A 23,092-nucleotide genomic window follows, 5' to 3' on the forward strand; every position below is an offset into this window, starting at 1 on the left:
CTCTCTCTCTCTCTCTCTTTCTCTCTCTCTCTCTCTTTCTCTCAAATAAATGGATAAATCTTAACAAAAAACAAAAAACAGAAACAAAAGGAAAAGAATCTCTTACTCACTGTGCATCTACTCAGTCAGTCTCTATATTTTAACAAGATCTCCAGATGATTGTATCCACGTTAAAGACCGAGACACTCTGGTCTGCAACAAGCCATTCATCAGGTCTGGACTGCACCTACTATCCTTGTAAAATTACAGGAAAATGGAGATCTCCGACATAATCTCATGCAATCTCTATCAGGTTTCCCAATCTCTGAATAGTCCCTGTGCCAAGTGCTCTTCAGGCTCCACTGGACAGTGCTGATGTTAAGAGATACACAGTCCCCAAGGTGGCTCACACTAGACAAGTGTATTTATTTTTATTTATTTTTTAATTTTTAATTTCTTTTCAGCGTAACAGTATTCATTGCTTTTGCACCACACCCAGTGCTCCATGCAATCCGTGCCCTCTATAATACCCACCACCTGGTTCCCCCAACCTCTTACCCACCGCCCCTTCAAAACCCTCAGATTGTTTTTCAGAGTCCATAGTCTCTCATGGTTCACCTAGAAAAGTTTATTTAAAGGAAAACTGTCCGGTGTAGTTGAAGGACAAAGATGCTGGCCTCATATAGTCTGGGTTCAAATCTTCACTCTGCTGTTTGATAGCAGTGTGTCCAAAGACACAGCACACTAAACCAAAACTGAGGGTAATAATAATATTACCTTAATTATATATTGGCTCTGGGCACTGAATGAATTAAAACACCTTCAAAGCTCCTGGCCTAAAGCCTACGGCACCCTTTTCTCCAACTCCCTCACCTTCTTAGACTGTGCTAAAATCTAGCATCCTGAAGGAATCTACTTGCCTAAACTGCATTTTAAGAGATAGGCCGAACAAGTGTATTCCTTCTCCACATAATAAATCTCTATGTTTTTAAAGACAGGAATCTTTCCCCTGCTTCTGTTTGCAAAATTAATATTTGGAATTGCAGGATCGGGGCTATTTTTATATAATAGCCAATTTCAGAACAAGTCCATGCTCTCCTTCTCTCTCTCCTTTATGTTTGTCCTTCAGAGATATACATAATTCTGTTTAGTTACAAAGTTCAAATTGGCCCTACATTAATATATCGCCTTAAAAAAGCAATGTTCATTTGAGGAAGCAGGTAACCAACGTGAAGAGTGATTATACAATAAATGTATTATGCAAATTCCAGTGAACGTTTTATGCACACTGGATAAAGAATCAAATTAAAGTCTCATAACACTTGGAAAATTAGAGTTAGCAAGCACAGAGGTTGATTTGCCCTTGAACACAAAAACTGCTAAGAGCAGACATTCCCCCATCATTTCTACAAAACTGAACCATTTCTGCAGGTTTCAGATTAAAATAAGAAATCCCCTAGGAGTCATAAAAATCAGCTATTTTTAACAGAAATAATTTGGAGTTGCAATTTTAAAGTGTTATGAGTTGGAAGGAATTGGTGAACTTCTGTGTCATATTTTGAAAAGCTAATATTCCAGGGAATCGGCCAATTGAGAAACGAAAAATTGCATAGGGAGAGGGTCTGTGGGAAGGGGAGAAAGTCTTCTCAAGAACCAGCACAGGAGGGCTGATTTACACAGCTTTCCCCCACAACAACCCGAGAGTGGCAGTTATGCAATAGACCACTATGCTCCTTCGATTTTCTTTCACTCGAGGTAATAATGGGACATAATAGCTGCCTTCCTATTACACTGTCGTGTCCACTTCTTTGTGGTTTGCCAACACTGATTCTACTCCTGGCCTCTCTGCAGAGAAATAATGGACCATTAAGAAGGAAAATGCAGAGCGTCTCTACAGCATTTCCCTACTGGAGAACAGAGAAACCATCGCAAGCATTTCACTCAATCAATAAGCAAGTACAGGTGTGAAGAAGGGAGGTCGAAAACCCATTTTGCCCCCAGTTTTTACACATGGAGCCAGGATGTGGGCTCCAGTGCCAAGAACACTCCATTCATTCATCAACCCCTGGAAATCAATGTTGTTTCCTGTTCATCCTTTTTGGGAACGAGGCAGGATGTAAATATGAAAATAGTGCTATTGATTTTACAAGTGCTCAGTGAGGTCCTTTTATGAGTTCTGAGGTAGGTGCTAAGTGGGGGGAGAAAAAGACAAATGAGATACAGATTCTCTCCCAAGGGAATATGCAAGCCCCAAGGAGAAACAGCCAGCTTAACACCAAGATACTCATTAAAAGCTGTAAGTGGTATGCTTGTCACAAGTACAAAAACCCATAGTCCATAACACAATGGTGGAAGGAAAGCTATGTCAGACTAGGGAAGAGATGATGGAGAAAGGAAATTTGAGCTTTTTTTTTTTAATGTTCTTTTCTTTTTTGTTCTTATTTTATAAATTTTTAACCAACTTCATTGAAATAGAATTTACACATAATAAATGGCCCATTTTGGCATACTGTTTGATGAGTTTTACAAATATAGTCACTGTAGAACCACTGTAACTATCAAGATATGGAATACTTTCATTCCTCCCCCTCCCCTAAGTCCCCCCAGAGCCCCTTATTGCACCTTTAGAGCCACCCCTGCCTGCAGCTTCTGGGCCCCAGCAAACTACTGATCTGCTTCCTGATGAATTTCATGGATGAATCTGTTTTTCCTAGAATCTCACACAAATGGAATCATTTTTCTCTTTTTCCTCTGTTGTTGTTTTTGCTTAGCATGATGATGAAAGGGAAACAGCATCCTAGTTTCAGCAACGATTTAGGGACAGGTAAGTAAAGTGTGAGTTCAAGAACTTAACAAGGACATCTAACAGAGACCAAAGAGTTTACAAGCAATTTGAGCAATTTACAAGGAGTTGCATGAAATAATACAGGGCAGATAACATGACCTGACCATGTGTTACAACGAACTTTCGGACAATTTTATATCAAAGCTCATGATATCCTCTCCCCTCCCTGCACTTTGGCTACACTGCCTCAGGACTGCTGTATCCGCTGTTTCCTCTTACTGGAATAACTGATCATCTCCCAGACTGTCCAGAAGCTGGATTCCTTCTCCCCTCTGTTAGTCTCTATCACCACATGTTGCTGATGTCCTTCATTGTACCGAGGACGATCTGTAGTTTGCTTATGATTGTGTTTTATCCCAACAGATTGTCAGGGCCAAGACAATATAGAACAGAATGATTTTGTTCAAAACGGGACAGTTCGGCAGGACTTAATGACGCTTTATGGCTCATATTAGCCACTGAAAGACTGAGTGAGCGCATGAGGGAAGGAATGGAGGAGTATACACATAACAAGACCTCTTCTTTCATCCAGTCCCATGCAAAGCTTTAGGCATTGGAAGTCACATAACTCCTTCCGACAAACAATTCTTCACCTCTCTTCTAAAATGCCCTTTTATTATAAAATTACATAATTTAAGGAGCAACACAGACTCTGGTTAATTTGCAACAACAGCCATAAGATGGTGACACTGACTGGCCTGATCTGTGTTCATGCTCTTTTGGGGGACAACAAGACATAGTATTTAACTTCCGGAGAGACCTGGGGAACATGCTGGATGTCAAGGTTACCATAACTAAACACTAGTAATTGTTACCTTAATAAGGGGTGCTCTTCTCTAAATATGTCAGATGTTACTGAAAACAAGGATGGCAAGTGTTTGGGTGTTAAAGCTTCGGCTGTTTTCGAGGGCCTGGAATTTTATGCTGCAGGGTCTTAAGGTGAGGTTAGCACAGCACGGTTTTCAGATCAATAAGTGACTCTGTGTCAAGGACCTGCTGGTTGCTTGTCTCGTTTATTGTGACTTAACAAAAGGGCCCAGGAACAATATTGCTCAGCAGAAGAAAAAAAAATAAGTGAGCTGATGCTCATCCAGAAGGGACAGAAAAATACCAAGATCAACAATGTTCACAAAGAACTGCCCTCTAGAGAATGCCAGAACTCTGCAGTGCAACGGGATAATTGTAAAAGTAGAGAAATCACTGTTTTCAAGTCATACTTTTAGAAACTTGACCTTGGAAATTTTTTCCAACACACAAAGATTCACAAGCAGTGGCACAAGCCAGTATTTTTTTTTTTTCTTTTTGACACAGCAATACCACACTAATAACTCATTTTCTATATACTCCTGAAAGCACTCCTTTCACTTTACCCTAGGGTTTTGTAGCCATTTAACAAATACCGCATATAAGAAAATAAATGTTTTGGTACATAATTTAAGTTTCCTTCCCCAAACTGCTGGTGAGGGGAGAATAAATTTCTCTCTTCTTCACTTTATATTAGTTTCTTCTGCTGAAAAACAGAAAGCTTGGAATTCCTTCTGGGGTTGAAAGACATGTTAAAAAAAAAAAAAAAAAAAGATTGGCCTAAGAGTGTCCTTTCTGTCCTCATGAAGAAGAAAGGGGTGAAAATAATAATAACAATAATTATACTAATAATAATGACTCAGGGAAAATCCTGCGATCGAAAGCATCCTCTTCTAGGAAGAGGAAGAAAAGCAGCATAGTTTCAGTAACATTTTGAGACTGATTTTTTTTTTAAAAGATATTCTTTCTTGGAAATGATAAAGGTGTCCTGTATTTAGACCCGGACTGATGGCCTTGTCTTTCCAGAAGCTGACGTGCCTTAAGCTGGTGCATCATTACAACAGGATGATTTCCCTCCTGAAGAATAAGGTGTTGCTGGAGAGTAGTATCCCAACATTTTTCCTGGCAAGGTACTACAAGGTGCTTTAAATATTCTGGTTTGAAATAGACAAAATGCTCTATTATCTAAAATATCAACATAAAAATTTATATAATACTAGAAACTAGAGAAATATATTCTGTGCTATGTCCTAAGTTTTTTTTTTTTTTTTTTTTTTTTTTTTTTTACATTTTATCTCATTGAGATCTCATAATAACTTAATGTTAGGTACTATTACTCCAATTTTGAATATGAGGCAGCCTAGTCTCAGCTGAGATTTTTTTCAATGTAACATACCATGAATTATGTATGCAATCTGAAGTTATGCAGCCGGGCTTCACTGCAATATATTATATTACATTACATTATGTTAAATTATAATTAATATATATATTAAAAACAACAACCATACATTCAGGCATTTTCTAAGAAAAGTGCTTCACTTATAATATTTATACATAACATAGGAAAGGATCTTTTAAAATATCTATCTCTCCCCTCGGTTTAAAAGAAAAACTGGAGTAGTTTTCTCCCTCAATAAATATTAACTGAGTGAGTGAAGATATGGTATCAAAACATTCTGTTGTGTAATTAGGGATAGAGGCTCTGCCTGTGTTAATGAGGAAAAATATGTAAGAATTTCTATAGTGCTGTAACCCAGCTGAGGGTTCAGATAAGTGTTGGTTCACTCCTGGATTCTCATCCCCCACAAGGCTGGCTGGGGTGTAACAGAAGCTCAAGAAATATTGGTTGAATAAACAAATTAATGAATGGCCTTTAGAAGGGGTAAGGAAGACCCAGGATTATCACCAGTCGAAGAATGCTCTTGGGAACAGGAGAAAGGAGAGATTGTGAACAGAAAAGGCAGTCAGTCCTCTACAATGATCTGCTTTTCTAGAGGTTTCTCTGACTATGATCTCACCGGTCAGGATCCCAAGAGCCCTAGTCAGCACTATCTTTCTTGGATCAAACCATGAAATCAATGACCTTATAAACCCTTTGATTTTGGTTCTCCTGTCTCTTCCCCTCGCCCCAAAAAGGTCTGGCTGTGTTTATTAAAGGAAGGTAGTAATATTCTTAAAGTGTTTTGATTTTTTTTAAAACCTAGGATTCCACATGAAAGTACTTGGTTTTCATCATCTCATTATGAAGGAAATGTTTGCATCCATCAAGACATTTTAAAAACACAGTTTATAAGATCAAATGATCATCTTTAATTCCAGTCGCCCTTTGGTGTCCTTCTCTTTCAAAATCACGATATCTTTTAATTCTATTAGATGTTCCTGAACACACTATTTTGGGGCATTTGTTCTATATGCAGTGTTGGGGGACAAAGTTTTGTAATCTTCACATGAAAGTCACAAATTTAAATTCTATTAATGATTTTTCCCTTATTTCAGAGACTTTCATTTCCATTTTTCATCTTTGGTGGTGTGCTGGGAAGCTTGCTGTTTATATATGAAAACATCCCATACTATTTTCATTGTGAAGTTACCAAGTATTCCAAATATTTTTGCATATTTTTCTATAGCTCATGTAATTGTAAAATAAGTGGTCATAAGAAATCCTATAATCTAAGGTAGGAATGGTATGGAAGGTAGCCATTACAGTAGAAAAAAAAGAATCTTTGGCAGAGAAAATAATTAATTATAAAATTCCAGATGGGTTCTTATTATTGGCATACAATATTTGTTTGGAAATGCAGTGTCATCAACTTTCAGAATGCAGGAAACTCCATCTGGTATTTGTATGTTTCTGGGAGAGAATGCTTGAATTCTTTCATTGTCAGTTTTCACCCATATTAAATGAAATTCTCACTCGATTAAATTTGAATAATGACCATGTAGATAGACAGTGATCTATAGAAAGTAATTTAAAGGGTCCTGGGTGGCTCAATCCTTAAGAATCTGCCTTCTGCTCAGGTCATGACACCCGGGTCCTGGGGACGGCCCAGCAAGGGGTTCTCTCCCCAGTAGGGAGCCTGCTTCTCCCTCTCCCACTCCCCCTGCTTGTGTTCCCTCTCTTCCTGTGTCTCTCCCTGTCAAATAAATAAATAAGTTAGTAAATCTTTAAAAAAAAAGGAAGTAATTTAAAGCTTTTTGAAAACTGAAATAAATGAGGAACTGGCAAATTAATACTTGGCTGAAATCTGAGAAAAAAAAATAAATAAATAAAATAAAATAAAATAAATACCTTTATACATCGAGTACCTTGCTCCCAGTAGGCACTTTTAAAGTATGTTGTGTTGGATACTTAGGGAATGGGAAGTATAAGTATATATAAATAAAGATGCTCATGGCTTTAGTGAGGGAAACCTTTAGTTTAGGTTCATTGACAAGAAAATATTAATAAATAGGTATTTAATATGTATGATTCCTTGATTCATTGGTTTCATTCATTCATTCAGTAAATGTGAAAGAGTAGCTGATGCGGCTGTGTGGACTATTCTGTAAAACAGTGAGGCATGTTCTGCACTGTTCTGTGGAAAAATAAGTTTGGAAGATACTGGAATAATATTTAATATTGAGACTTTTCAGAGCCTTTAAAATACTAATGTAAATCATCAATTTTTAATGAATGATAGAAAATGTGATGAAAGCTTCCTTGATGAGTTGACAGAGGAATTCACATTTGGCTCGATAGAATGGGGAACTTTGTAGGAGCTGAACTGAAGACACAATATTTGAATGAGGTCTTTTGGGAAAATTATTTTAATTTCTTTCAATATAAGATGAATGCATGTTCATATGGAAAATACAGAAAATTATACAGACAAAAATTTATAAAATTATTAAGAACACACAAATTATATAATTATAATAAAAATTTATAAAATTTATAATTATTATAAATTTAACAAAATTATTAAATTTATAACATTATTGTTCTTAATACTGATAATAAGTGCAACTATTTCTGGATTTCCTGATTGTCCTTGTGTATTCGACATCTCTCTCTGTCTTTTTATCTGAATTTCTTTATATAGTTAAAGAACATGGTTCATAAATTCTTACGTGATAAGTAATCTGTACAGTATTATAATTGGAATTTTTCTTTTTTTAAAAAAGATTTTGTTTTATTTATTTATTTGACAGAGAGAGAGAGATCACAAGTAGGCAGTAGGCAGAGAGACGGGGGTGGAGGGAAGCAGGCTCTCCACTGAGCAGAGAGCCCAATGCGGGACTCGATCCCAGGACCCTGAGATCATGACCTGAGCCAAAAGCAGAGGTTTAACCCACTGAACCACCCAGGTGCCCTCAATTGGGATTTTTCTATAGCATTGTATAATCTTCAAAAATATTATTTTAGTGTCTACAACTATGTAATCATTCCAATGTAGTTGAGCATTTCTGGTATTTTCCTTCCCAAATTTTAGTTAATATAAATCAGTGGTTCTGATTGTGTGGGTCCCAGACTAGCTACATCATCGGTATCACTTAGGGACTTCTTAGACATGCAAATTATCGGGAAGTACCCCAGACCTACTGAATCAGACACTCCATGAGAAGAGTCCAGCAAATAAATAATTTTGGTGGTTATACTTCTACATCAGACTTTGCATGTAGTCGCCATGATCTATTATTTTTTAATTCCATACACAGTTCATTTCAGCTTATAAAAATTTATACTGTAGTACTCTCAGAATCTAAAATGTTAGAAACATATAAGCTCCTAACATAGGAGCTTATATTTGTTAAATGAATTAAATGGCAGTTCCTCTAAATTGGCTTCACTATCGTTTGGAATTTTGAAATGCCAGTAATTCTATGGTGCTAAATTAATACTAATCCCTTTAGAGATAACCTGGATCTTTCTTCCTGGGTGCTTGTCATTCTTTTCCATATATATATACACACACATTAAAAACAAATATATATATGTATACACACACACACACACACACACACACATATATATATATATAAAATCAGGATATGTGTCTTATTCTCCTTTAAATAATTTTGCCTTGATCATGGCAGACTCCTGCCATTTGCATTTTAGTTTCCCTCCTTCCTTTTCTCTCAAACTCCCAGATCTGGACAAAGGTCCTTCACTTGTGTCTTTGTTATTTTGGTTCCACATTATCAAGCTTCCTTCCAGAACACTTATAATTCTCAATTATATCTGTTTCATTTGTCCTGGATATCATTCATTTCCTTTAATATTACTTTCTTGTGTTCTTTTTTGTGCCAGTAGGGTGTGTGTGTGTGTGTGTGTGTGTAAGGCCTGACTCCAATGTGATTTTAAATTTTTAAATTATTGCTCTTGCCTCCCTGTGTTCATCTTTGATTTCGCCGAGCTCCCATTTCACCCCAGCTTGTTGCCTTGGCCTCGCATCCTGTCCGCTTTTCATTTCATCCTCTTGTCCCTTCATCTCGGCTTATTCTGTTTCGTGGGCTTCTCTTCCTGTTTACCAAAGGCAATGTCTCCTTAAATCAGATTAAGTATGACAAATAGTCTTCTAAATTTTTTCTGGTTCCTGTTATAAATAGTGTTCAAAGGTCTGCTCTCCCTCTTGTCTTCACGATATCATTCCCTTTCATTTTGCCACAGCATGGCCTTTGTAGGTTAGATTTTTTCCCTACTTACCCAAAACAAGGAGAAAATTATGCAGATTTGCATTCATAAATACAGTCAGTGAATTTCCTATGGTTCACAATTGTTCTTAAAATGACTAGGTTAAAATCCCAATCAGATTTCTAAGTGGATGACCGCTGGACAATCCCAGTGTCCAACAGTTCGTGTGGATGTCCTGAGCAGAGGTCAACACTTCCCACCTTTCCGCTCTGCATGAAGTCTCTGAACCGAGCAAACAGTAAAATCTGCAGTTTCCCACAACTTTTCTCCTATGTCTTCCTTTCGATCTTCCCATGGATAGCACCTTCCTTACGGGATCTAGACCTCCAGCCAGAGCTCGGGCTCAGCAGCTTTCTCGCATCTTCGAATTGTGGTTGTAGCTTGTGTATAGAAAGAATAAGGTTGGCAGAAATGGTCACCGCGCATTGGGTACCTTCGAAGGCAATTGTCATATAGGTAGCCTGGTTTTGGTCTTCCTATAAATCCCATCTGCCGGATCCGTATGCCATTTCAAGTTCTTGGGAATGTTCTGTTTCATTACGCTTAGCCCTCTCAGTGTATATTTGCACAGATAGAAGGTTTATTAACACAGACTGTATCTTTAAAAGGTTGACTATAGGAAAGAAAGACTTTATGCAACATACTATTTTCAGCTTCCTGAGAAGTATACTTCAAGACAGGTATTTATATGGAAGCCATTTATTAAGGAAATGCTCCCAGAACAACCTGTTTTGGAGTTACAGAAGCGGACAGCAGAGAAAAACCCAAGCAAGGGAATGATTTTAGATCAAGTTTCATGAAGGGTAGCTTTAGCCTACACTTTGCAGGGAACAGTGAATGTAAATCACACGACAGAGCTGAGCAAGTGAATGGGGCTTTCAGAGTCAGGCAGCAGAGGGTCACTGGGTAAGGGCCACTGGTGGGGAAGGGAGCAGCTGTTTGGCTCTCTGTACCTATAGGCAGAGTAGTACTAGCAGCCTGAGGGCCACCCCAGGAAGAGAAGTCACAGATACTAAGAGTTGGAAATTCCATCCCTCTGGGGTGAGATGTGGGAACAGATGAAAGCCCAGGGAGGCGCCTGGGTGGCTCAGTCAGTTGAGACTCTGCCTTTGGCTCAGGTCATGATCCCAGGGTCCTGGGAAGGAGCCCTGCTCAACAGGAAGCCTGCTTCTCCCCGCGCCCCACGCACCCCAGCTCATGCTCTGTGTGTGTGTGTGTGTGTGTGTGTGTGTGTGTGTATGTTAAATAAATAAATAAAATCTTAAAAAGAGAAATGAAAAGCCAGGGGGATCTGACAGTGTCCTGTCTAAACACCTTGCTTATGCTGTTTCCTCCCTTCTTATACCCATTCCACACCTCCAGGGGCATGGAACTTTAATTACACCAACACAAAGGTAGATAACTTTTGCCTCAAACCATCAAGTAATAGTGCATTGATTGAATAATGGTTTTGAGGTATAAGTTTGTCCTTTGAAAGCAGATGACATATTTCCCTGGTCGTAAGCTTATTCTTTATTTAAGTTTATGGTAGTTGACAAGACAACTGATTGTGGCAGAATAATGAAATTCACACTTCAAAATCCCTAATGCAGCTAATCACTTTCAACCTGTCTTTAAATTAAAACGTGTTTTCACAAATGATATATTTCAAACGTAATCTGGCTTAATGTTCTTATTTTTTATCAAGCACGTGATTCAGCTATAATAGCTAGTGTGTAAGAATTAGTATACTACATTAGTTCTGCGAAAGATTTTAGAAAATATGGCTTGTCCTTTTAAACAAAGCATATTTTTAGAGCAGTGACTCATTCATAAGTATGACATCTAAGTGATACGGTAGCAACAGCCTGGTGTCCTACCATATGCCTGAATTAAGACGAGGGTTAGGTGCAATGCAAGAAAGGAGTGGGGGTGGGGGGGCGGCGTCAATCTTTCTCTAGACTGGGAATAGCAGTGTGAAAATGCAGAGTGGCATCCAAAAACCCTTTATTTCTCACAGAAGTGTTCCAATTAACTCAGTAAATGAATGAGACATATTTCAAGGTATTCGAATTTCTCCTGATCTCCAAATAGTCAGACAGCTTGGCCTGTGTATTGTTCCATTTGGGTTTACAATTCCAGGTTTGGATTTTGCTTCTCTGTTTGTAGATAGAGGTGAAAAAGAAATAAGAAGACGGAGATGATCTACTGTCTTTTCAAGAGTTGAGATGAAAAGACATTTAGAGAGTCCCTCTAATCTCTTTTGTGGAATCTCACTTGGTGAGGAACTTAATTGTCCTATACATAGAGCTGATGCGTTGACTTGTGATCACCAAATGCTCTACCCTATTCACAACCAGACTGGGAACTCAGGACCAAGCATTGGTAGGAAACTGATTCGCCCATCTTGCCCAAAGTGGGCTCTCATTTCATATTTGCTTGGAAGATGGATAATTTTAAATAGACCTTGATCTTCAATAGCCCCAGGCCTAACATCCCGCTAAAGAGATTAGATATTCATGAATTATGAAGAAATGAAGGCAAGAACAAAAAATGAAAGAATAGCTTGATAAATTTTCCTTGAACTAGTACAGTATCTTTCTAACTAGAATATGAGTCTCCTGTCTGTCTCTCCAACCAATCTCTTCAGGGTAATGCCAATGACTTTTTCTGAAGCACAAATCTAATCATGGTATTCTTCTTAAAACTACCTTTTTACTTACAGATGAATCCGAATTCTTTAATATGGAGGCCAAGTTCCCAGAATACATGATTCTAAATTATCTTTTCCATCACCTCTTTTATCTCCTATAAGCCACCAGACCAGTTGACTCATGGTTCCTTATATCTGTAATTACTTCTACATCCCCTTTTCTTTGCTGTTACTGTTCTTGTGGCTCAAAATTCCCTCATCATCTTATTTCTTTGTGTAAATTTTACTCACCTTGCAAAGCCTAGCTTAAAATCCTCCTCCTCAACGATTCTTTCCCTCCTACACGGTTAGAAATGATGATGGCTGTCTCGGCTCTACCACATCACTAAAGCCACATTTATATGACTGTCCCACGTCCACTGAGGCAGAGACTGAATATTATCATTGTTACGCCTGCCCTGTACTTTGATATGAGCCAGTATTGACTGCTACGATTTACTGAATTAATTTACTGAGTTCAGAATTTTAAAATTTATACTATGATTTGATAGGGAAAACCTGGAAACAAGCTAAAAGCCAAACAGTAAGAGAATGGTGAAGCAATTTATAGTAGAGCAACTTGCTGGAATCTTACGTTTCTATTTTTTTGTAAGATATTAATATTTATTTATTTGACAGACGGATTGAGAGCACAAGCAGGCGAACCAGCAGGCAGGGGGAGAGGGAGAAGCAGACTCCTCACTGAACAGGGAGCCTGATGCAGGGCTTAATCCCAGGACCCCAGGATCATGACTTGAGCCAAAGGCAGATGTTCAACCGACTGAGCCACACAGGCATCCCTCTTGTGTCTCTATTACAGTTACTACTGTGAAAGTTACTAGCCACATGAAAATGCTTATGATTGTGACACTAAGTTAAACAAAAGAGATAATGAAAAACATATACCTACCATAAATATGCCTATGGAAAATACATTTGCATATTAAGAAGGATAATAAAGCAAATAGAAAAAAATAAATACAGTTGATATCTTAGCATGGAATAATGACATGTATATTTAAAAAAGACCTTTGTTTTTCCTACAATGCTATTTATGTCACAGAAATGAAAACAAAAAGCTTATAATCATCTAGGCTTGGAAGAAGTTTACAATAATTATTAAATGTTCAAACATTACGAACTCACAAACTCAAGATACTGTGTGTACACTGTAATGGGATGACAAGCTGAAACATCAAAATTCACATGGTGGATTTTTCAGGCGATAAGAAGGCAAGTGCCTGGAGGGAATGCTATTTTTCATTGTGACCAGTTAATTTGATACTATAAGAAAATTGCTTTACACTGTTTTCCATCTGAGCATGGAAGATCTATATTGAAGCAAATTAAAACACTGGTGACAAATGAAATACTAATTTATATTTGTCCACATGACAGTTGTGGCGACAGGTCACCAGATGCTCTCTTCAGGACTGAGGGGTCCACTCTCTTAACTGCTGATGGTTTTGGTGGCTGCCAGACGCCAGATGAGACTCTCTCGGGCTAGTACCCTTGGCCAAAAGACTCACCTGGCCCAAGGTCATGCACTCCCCGTCCTGTCCCACTACCCACACCACCATCACAGCAGCAGCTTCCATTTAAAGACTCCTCACTTCAAACCTTGCATTTAAAGTGAATGGATGTAGAGAAGCCTGGTCCTCTCTCCCCAAACTGAGACAATCTGGAAAAGCCATTCCAACTCTAGAGCTTCCCATGAGATCAAGGTGTTAGCAAGCTCTCACGACAGCCCAACTATTCCTTCTTCTTGTTTCTCCTTCCTTCATTCCCAACTACTGTTGGTCCCAAGGGCACTCCCTGATGAACTTCTGCCTGCAAATCTCCACCTAACTTCCTCTTTCCAGAAAACCTTACCTAAGGCAGTTTTCATAATTCTACTTAAAACCTAAAACATTGGAAATAATCAGATACAGGGAAAAAGTGTATATGTGGGAGATAGTCTTTGGTAATTTTTAAATAAAAGCAGTGTTTGTTTTTTTCTATTTTCTATATATAGAAATATATATAGAAAATATATATTTTTTCACTGTGTGAAGGCACAGTGTGAAGGCTCAGTGAACACCAAGCATTTCACAGATATCAGTGTATTCAGTGTTCATAATAACCCTATGAGGCTGAAATTGTTCCCTCACTAGTCTTATCTGCAGGTGAAAACCTGAGCCCTAGAGTACTGAGTTCACCTGCCTAAGGTTACACAGCTAGTTAGTGCTAGAACAAGGCTGGGAACTCAGGGACATGGAACTGCATTGAGCTTCTATGCCATGTTGTCTCTCCACAGAGGGGAGTACCCTCAGAAACAACACACAAAGAGAATACAACAATCTCACGTTCCCATTTGTTATCATGGCCACCTAGGAGTAAACAAAACTCTTCAGTTCTGAGGTATTGAGTAATAGTGATTTTTTTTTCCCTTTCCTTTTCCCTTTCCTTTTCCATCCAATAAAAATTGTGAGGAAGAAATGATTCAAAGAGAAACCATTCGAATAACGCTACTGCTATTCACTTTTTGCTTAGAGATGATGATTGTTGCCTCCCATCACCAACTAACTTCTTTCTCACTATATTTTAAGAAGATATAAAATGACTCCTGTGCACGCTTCAGGGACTGCAAAAATCAGGTGAGAAGAAGACGAGGCCACTCTCAGAGTCATGCTGTGGGTAAGATTCTAGAGTACAGAGACTATTTTTAAAAATATGTCCTTTTTTTGTAAATGCATGCCTACACAGAAAGGGTGAGTGTAACAATTTAGATCTTACAGCAAACCCTTGAGACTTTGGAATAATAACTACAGCTTCCAAAAAGGGCAAGAATGTGAAACATTGAGATAACGCGGTCCCAAGCACAGAAATATGTTTTCCTTGTGATGTTCTGACCAGACTTGTCCACTAACCCTAGCAAGAGTAAACATTCCTTTCACTCCCCAAAGCTATGCTGTGCTGTGTCAAGATTTTCATTTTCAATTTCAATATTCAGAATGCCATCCATTAACCCCTGAAATATAATTATGATGTGACATCCAAGGATAGCAGCAGATTTGTCATGTAGTTTTTTATTTTCTTAAATATTTATGGGCTTGCACAATTTTTTTTAATTTGGAGATATTGCAAAAGTATCTTATTAAAACAAATAACATTTGGGTCAGCAGGTACTGTGTCTGCGTAGTGAATGGGAACTAAAAGCTTTCTGTCTTTCTTTTCCAGGAGCTAGGAACTTATTTTCAAGTATGTATATCTTTCAAGATGTCTGTCATGAGAATTCCCTATTTTCTATTCATATTAACTGAGTATTTCTAGAAAAGAGATTTGTATACTTCTTCAGGTTTAAGTTGTTGGATAACTTTTTTAATTTTTCACAAAGTAAAAGGTGGGGGTGCCTGGGTGGCTCAGTGGGTTAAAGCCTCTGCCTTCAGCTCAGGTCATGATCCCAGGGTCCTGGGATCGAGCCCCACATCCAGCTCTCTGCTGGGCAAGAAGCCTGCTTCCCCGATCTCTCTGGCTGCTTCTCTGCCTTCTTGTGATCTCTGTCTGTCAAATAAATAAATAAAATGTTAAAAACAAAAACAAAAACAAACAAACAAAAAAACAAAGTAAAAGGTGTTTTTTTTCTCTTCCAGCTTGTCTCATGTTATTCCTGTCATGATTCAGTAACAGCCAGACAAGTCCCCTGCAAAAAAACACCCACAACTTCTGAATCACTGAATTTGCGACAAACATACAAGGTAAAAACTTAAATACAATTAAGCCTGATTATTTTCTTTCTCTGTATAGTATATTTATAATTTTTTAATAAACTTCCCCTCTGACAATTACCAGTGTATTCTCTGTATTTAAGAGTCTTCTTGTCTTGTCTGCTTGTTTGATCAATTACTTTTTAGATACCACATATAAATGAAATCATATGGCATTTGCCTTTCTCTTATTTCACTTAATAGTCGTTAGGTCCATCTACTTTGTTGCAAATAGCAAGATGTCACTCTTTTTATGGTTGAGTCATATTCCCTTTATCTATATCTATACATATACATCACATTTATTTACTAATTTACCAATGGATACCTGGGCTGCATCTATATCTTGGCTATTGTAAATGATGATGAAATAAACACCACAGGGGTGCTTATATCTTTTCAAATTAAAGTTTCATTTTCTTTGGGTAAATACGCAGTAGTGGAATTACTGAATCATATGGTATTCTTATTTTTAATTCTTTGAGGAACCTCCATATTGTTTTCCACAGTGGCTGCAACAATTTACATTCCCACCAACAGTACACTACGGTTCATTTTGCTCTACATCCTTGCCAATACTTGTTACTTCTTATCTTTCTTTTTTAAAGATTTTGTTTATTTATTTGACAGAGATCACAAGTAGGCGGAGAGGCAGGCAGAGAGAGAGTGGGAAGCAGGCTCCCTGCTGAGCAGAGAGCCCGATGCGGGGCTTGATCCCAGGACCCTGGGGTCCTGACCTGAGCCAAAGGCAGAGGCAGAGGCTTTAACCCACTGAGCCACCCAGGCGCCCCTCTTATCTTTTTGATACTAGCCATTCTGACTGGCATGAGGTGATATCACCATCCTGGTTTGATTTGCATTTTCCTGATGATTAGTGATATCTTCATGATTTTTAAGGTATCTATCTAAAACTTCCAGAAGCTTCAGATTTCTTAATCTGACAAGATCTCCCATGGTTCTTATAGTTGGAGGTATAAGCTAATGAATGTATCATGGTGGATTTGTCATCTATTCTTATTGGCTATATCACTCTCTTGACAAATTTACCTATAACCCACAACCTTCACTCTTCCAAGTTTTCTGATCATCTTCATAACATATCATGTGTCAATCTAAAATTTAAGTCTTCTTTTTAATAAGGTAAGAAGAGAGATGACAGATAAACCTTGAGAGATTTATACTCCAACCAATGTGTGATCAGCAGGATGATGTCAGTTTCAAGTCTCTTCTCTGCCTTTTTTATCTCCAATATAACATTTACACTGTTTGCCCCTGAAGTGCCCTTTTACTTTCCCTATGCCTGCCCATTCAAAGTTTGGTTTAGATTCCAGCACCAACATGCCACTCCCAGGTAGAAGAACTTGTTCCTTCTTTAAATGCACAAAGCACTTCCAGACCTTGCTACTGCTATGTAATCATGCTACACCCTTTACTGATGTACAAGGATCAAAGGATGAATGAAATGAAGACCTTCAGTGATCACCAGTCAGTCATGAGCTATCCTCAAGTCTGTTCCCCCTGCAGTCAGATTGATGCCAAGTGACCAGTTCTGGCCAATAGATTAGGAGCAGCAGCAATATATACTGCTTCCAGGCCAAAGAAGATAAAGTGTCAGTGATACCTTCTCAATTTTTTTTTTTTTTCTCATCTTGGCTGCTGTCACCTTGCAAGACATTTGTTGAAATGTGTAGGGTATCCAGATAAAATATAAGACTCCCATTTAAACTCAAATTTCAGAAAAATAGCAAACAACTCTCAATGTAAGCATGTCCCAAATATTGCATGGGATATACTTACACTAAAAATTGGTATTATACAAAATTATTATGCTATTATACTTACTTCTACTTACTGTATACCAGTGTTATAGTATAATACTATATAGAAGTGTTATACATTATATACTAAATTACCACATTGCTATGCTATTCACATATTGAAAACACATATTGTTATTATACTATTTTTTTCTTAAATACTGAACTTCAGATGGAAATCAGATACTTTTTTAGTATAACTATATGCCAAGTATTGCATGGACATACTTATACTAAAAGAAGTACCTACCTGAAATTTTAATTAATTTTTTAAAAGATCTTATTTATTTATTTGAGAGAGAGAGAGTGAAAGAATGCAAGGGGTGGGGCAGCAGAGGGAGAGGGAGAACCAGGCTCGAGCCAGGAACCCAGGACCACCACCCAAGCCAAAGGCAGCTGCTTAAATGACTGAGCTGTGCAGTTGCTTCTGAAATTTAAATTTAACTGAGCATTCTCTATTTTATTCGCTAACTCTGGCAACCTGATGAAATTCAATGTCACAAAATGGAGGGAACCCCAATGTCTGACTTACTAGGTAAAAAAGAAGGTCTGCTGATCTGCCTCAGACCATATCGCTGAGAAATAAATGTTCCCTGAGCCCAATTTCACTGAGAAGAGGGATTTAAATGTTACTGCTACAAAGGCTAGGCTCTCCTGACTAATACAGCACTAGGGAACATAAAGTTTAAAAAGAGGAGTGAGGCTAGATATTTGAGAGCTCAATCGGTAGGGTAGATGTTTTGATTTTACACTGATGTGATTGGGAAGCAGTGGTTATTGAGGGTACTGGAACAACCAGGGCTGACTGATACTATTTTATGTTTGGTTGCTGTTTGTATATGGGAGGGTGGTGGGTATATATGGGGTGTGTGTAGTGTGTGTGTGTGTGTGTGTGTGTGTGTGCACCAATGAAGAAGATAGAACCAGGACAAACAAGGTAAGTAATACAAGATGAGTACTTTGGAAGCTGACAGATGACATTTGACCTGGTGTGTCTTCTGGTTTGATACAATTTTCCTTTTTCTTATAAAGTTTTGAAGAACTTAATAAGAACCACTCTTATATTCCTTCATTAACTTTTTTAATGGCTAGATTTCTTTCTTGGGAAAAATTCATTCCACAAACAAGCTTATCTAGCAACCACAAGTAAACCGGGACCTGGTTCTACTTCTAGCAGATCTTTATTAACTGTTTTCTGCGAGGATTCAGACTTGAATCAATGGCAAGTGGTTTCTTTTTTTTTTTTTTTTAAAGATTTTATTTATTTATTTGACAGAGAGAGATCACAAGTAGGCAGAGAGGCAGGCAGAGAGAGAGAGAGGAGGAAGCAGGCTCCCTGCTGAGCAGAGAGCCCGATGCGGGACCCGATCCCAGGACCCTGAGATCATGACCTGAGCCGAAGGCAGCGGCCTAACCCACCAAGCCACCCAGGCGCCCAATGGCAAGTGGTTTCTTAAAAATATCTGGTAGTTTTTATGCTTGCTTTAAATTTGGTCATTTTTTGTCTTATATTTGTGGCTACTGAAACTCTGAATTAAGGGAAAAAACATCAACTATAATGATACTTTTGATCAGGTCTATTTTTTCTCTTTCCTTGCTAATGGAATTTGTAATATGAAGGGATGATACTGCCTATGTTCCAACTGCTGTTGCAAATGACTGATGGGAGAAGAATGACAAATAGTGAAATAAAAATTGTCACCCATAGTAACTGAATGACTTTCTGAATGGCATTTATGATAAAGAGGGGCAAATTCTGTGAAAAATTTAAAGAGGACAGGGTGCTAATAAAGATAAAACTTCATAAAGCATTGACTTCTAAGCAAAGGACAATTTGTCATTACTAGAAAATATTTTCTAAGCTCTCTAGGTATAGGTGGCACCTTCAGAAATTATAAACCTTTTTTTAAGATTTTATTTATTTATTTAATTGAGACACACAGAGAGAGTGTGCATGCATGGGGGATGAGGCAGAGAGAGAGGGAGAAGCAGACTCCTTGCTGAGCAGGGTTCCCCACATGGGGATCTATTCCAGGACCCCAGGATCATGACCTGAGTTGAAGGCAGGTGCTTAACCAACTGAGCCACCCAGACATCCCCCAAATTATAAACTTGTTGTCATCAATTAAGTCTGATTGAGGTAGGAAAGAGGTGTCAAAGTCTCCTAGAACACCCTCAGTTTCATGGTGGAAAAAGTCTTTTTCAGTGAAATAAACATTTATTTCCTTTTAACCAAGCAGACCCTTGCCTGTACCCCAGCCTGATGCAATTCTGGACTAGCAAACAACATCCACCTGGAAACCATACCCATTGTGTCACTGTGCCCAGATACATATTTACATTCTGTTAAAAAGTTAGTTCAGATTCACAAAAAAACAAAACAAAACAAAACAAAACACTTTTTCTTCCTGTGCTGGAATAAAATTCCAGTTTCTTGTAAAGCAAGCACATCAGGTTATTTGTTTGAGTGATTGAGATATCCATGAGAAGTTGCACAGGGTGAATTGTTTTTCGTTTATTGCCTCTTTACCATTTGGGGGGCACATTTATCTTCTAACTTAGTATCAGACAGTCACAGAGGCTGCACAGCAAGTGCCATGAGGCAGCGGGGTGAGATGATCCAGTCCCAGTCTCCCTGGGTTCGAATCCTAGCTCTGCCACATACTAGCATGCACCCTCTGGCCATGTACCTGACCTTTCTGTGCCTTGCCCTCTTCTTCTGTAAAACAAATGATAGTGAATAATACGAGTACCTTTCAGGATTGATGTGAGAGCAAATGAGCTTCTATAAAATTGTATATGTCACCAAAGAGTTCCAGCAACATATTAAGCACTAACTACAGACTTTTCGAGAAGTTACTACTGGTTTTTGTCAGTGTGTTTTATTCTAGTAGAATTTGTTGCTAAGTATAGAATAAAGCTTTCCTAGGAAAACTGCAAAGGTTTCCTAGGAAAACTGACACTTCAGGACAGACAGAACAGAATGATAAAAAGTGTTAATAATGAGACTATAATTTTATAGTTTAAATAGAAAAACCAAGGAAGGCCACAGATCTGGGGATTTGGACAGCCTTCCAAGCTTGTTCTCTATTTCTGAAAAACTTAACTCATAAGCTATCTTACAATATTATATAACAAATTTGTGATTATAAATTATAGCCTAGACTACAAATGTTAAATATAGCAAGCTACTCATTTATACTCATTTATAAGTGTGTAGTTAGGGATATCTTGAAATCAGAGTGGCACTGCCTGTTTCTTTGAGGTTCTAAGAGTTTGAATCTCCCCTGCAAAAATAAATTAATGGCTCTGGAGTGTTTACAAGGATACACAATATTTCAAGATTTTATTGGAAGTACTTGCTCCATTGTAAGTGTGTAAACTTTTTAGTATTACACATTTTTTTTCTAAATTGAAACATGTTTGCTGTTTTTTAATATGATCATGAAAGCAACACACTATATGCAAAACCATTGGAGGTTATTAAAAGAATGAAATTACTTGTAGTCTCATAATTTAAAGATAGCATCAAATCCAGAACCATCTCATACTTAATGTGTTATAGTTTCTTTTCCAATCAAAAAGGTATCATAGATATTATACCATGTCAGTACCTGGAGACACATAATATCATTTTAATAGTTATGTAGTATCTCACTGTAAGAATAAATCATAACAAAGGAATTTTTAGGGCAAATTTCTCCATTTATTTCCTATTAAAAGGCTTTTCGATTTGTTGCCCCTTTGTTGCTATCATTAAATATCCTGGTAGAGAATATCTTTATAGATTTTTCTAAATATTCCCTTAGGATAAATTACCAGAAGTGAGAATGTAGTGTCAAAGGCCAGACATGTTCACAAAGTCTTTTGATATGGCCTCAAAATTGCCCACCCAAAGGGTCGTATCAGTTAACAAACCTTCCCCAGCGTGTATAATCAGAGGCCAGCAAACTACAACCTTGGGTCAAATCCCACCCACAGTCTGTTTCTGTAAATAAAATTCTATTGGAATACAGTCCTACCCATCAGCGTAGATGACAAACGGACTTTTTATAGGAAATGTTTGTCAACCACTGATATAAACCCTCATCTCATCATGATGGGCTCTCATGAAACACACACAGACACATACTCACACACACATATACACAGAGTTTTCCTCCTTTTTTCTAATATAAAAATAGTCTCTTCAGTGGGATTTCTAGTAATTGGAGAGCACTGTAAATCTTACACAAAATCATGAAAACTTAACCTCTTTGTTTTCTAGACAGATGACTGAAATTCAGAGAGAATAACCGAAGTTAAGTAATGTAATATAATTGCTACTGTAATCAAATAGGTGCTTGGACTCTGACTTGAGTGATCTTTCTACTACATCCAAATGGTTCAGAACGGAAGAAAGAAAGAGAGAGAGAAAAAGAAAGGAAGAAAGAAAGAAAGGAAGAAAGAAGGAGGGAGGAAGGGGAAGAGAAAAAGAGGGGGAGGGGAAGGGTAGGGAAGGAAAAATGGAAAAACAAAAACAAAAAAAACCTTCTGAAATAAAACCTATACAAAGGAGTTTTTTTACTGAAAAGCCAAATTTTTCAGATTTTTCAAGAAAGCACGGACCAACTCTATTTCATAATCAGTGAAAGAAAGTTCTAAAATATTTTCAATGTATTAATAATCTCTAAGATCTTACTGTTTCTCTCTGTTTCTCTACTACTCTCTATTTTCTAATACTTTCTCTACTTTCCACTACTTTATGTAATCTTAAGCTGTGGCAAAAATAATACTGAATTAATGATCTTTAACATCCTGCCTTTTACAATCTGGTTGGAATATTAAGTTACAGTGTAAGATAACATTTCATTGGTTTTTTTCTCTTTTTCTTCCTCCCTAGTACAATGTGTTAGGGCCACAATGGTACCTTGGCTGATAATCCTTTTTGCATATGAAAGATATATTACTCATAAAAAGTATTTGCTGTTTCCATAATGATCATCAAAAATAAGCTATTAAATATCAAAAGGATGATGAACAGTTACTTGATATCTTTTATTTGACATATTTATTTATTTTATTTTATTTGACATCTTTCCAACCTCTTTAAAAGTTATCTCAATAATTATAACTCACTTGTTTTAATGATTATGTACATTTTCTATTTTAAAGGAGTATTATTACTTTTCTAGACCATAAAGTCTAAAAAATAAAGAATATTCTATCTTATAATTTCTTTAAAAATCAGATTACAGAACACATCTTAAGTAGGGTAGTGAAACATTTACTATGACAAGGCAGAGAATTAACTAAGTGATTTTGGGTCCCTCTATTTATTTGGTAAATATAAATTGTCATATCACATGTAAGTTCTTTTCCATTCCACCCCCCCCCCAAATCTGAACTATGCAAATATTGTGGTTTTTGTTAAACAGTTTTTCTTCAGATTTTATTTTCTGGTGTTACCTCCAGTTAAATTAAGAAAAGGTAAACCTTTGCCCAGTATGTGTAGCAGGATTTGGGCTTATCCTCGAATAGTAACACTCGCCTCTCTAATCCAGAACTTGAGAA

At 37.5% G+C, this 23,092-nt stretch overlaps 1 protein-coding gene and 1 long non-coding RNA gene across 13 annotated transcripts in view; both read right to left on the bottom strand.

Moving 5' to 3' along the window:
• RBMS3 (RNA binding motif single stranded interacting protein 3) overlaps nucleotides 1-23,092 on the bottom strand; it is a 712,557-nt gene that overhangs the window by 429,984 nt on the left and 259,481 nt on the right. The gene's annotated exons all lie outside the window — the stretch shown is intronic.
• Nucleotides 564-14,508, bottom strand: LOC116599810. Its single transcript, XR_004289460.1, has 3 exons — nucleotides 14,498-14,508; nucleotides 12,557-12,559; nucleotides 564-2,745 (listed from the first exon to the last, which is right to left on the bottom strand). It is a non-coding gene; the product is annotated as an uncharacterized LOC116599810 (long non-coding RNA).

Source organism: Mustela erminea, chromosome 1 (assembly GCF_009829155.1).
Source record: "Mustela erminea isolate mMusErm1 chromosome 1, mMusErm1.Pri, whole genome shotgun sequence".
Classification (NCBI taxonomy): Eukaryota; Metazoa; Chordata; class Mammalia; order Carnivora; family Mustelidae; genus Mustela; species Mustela erminea.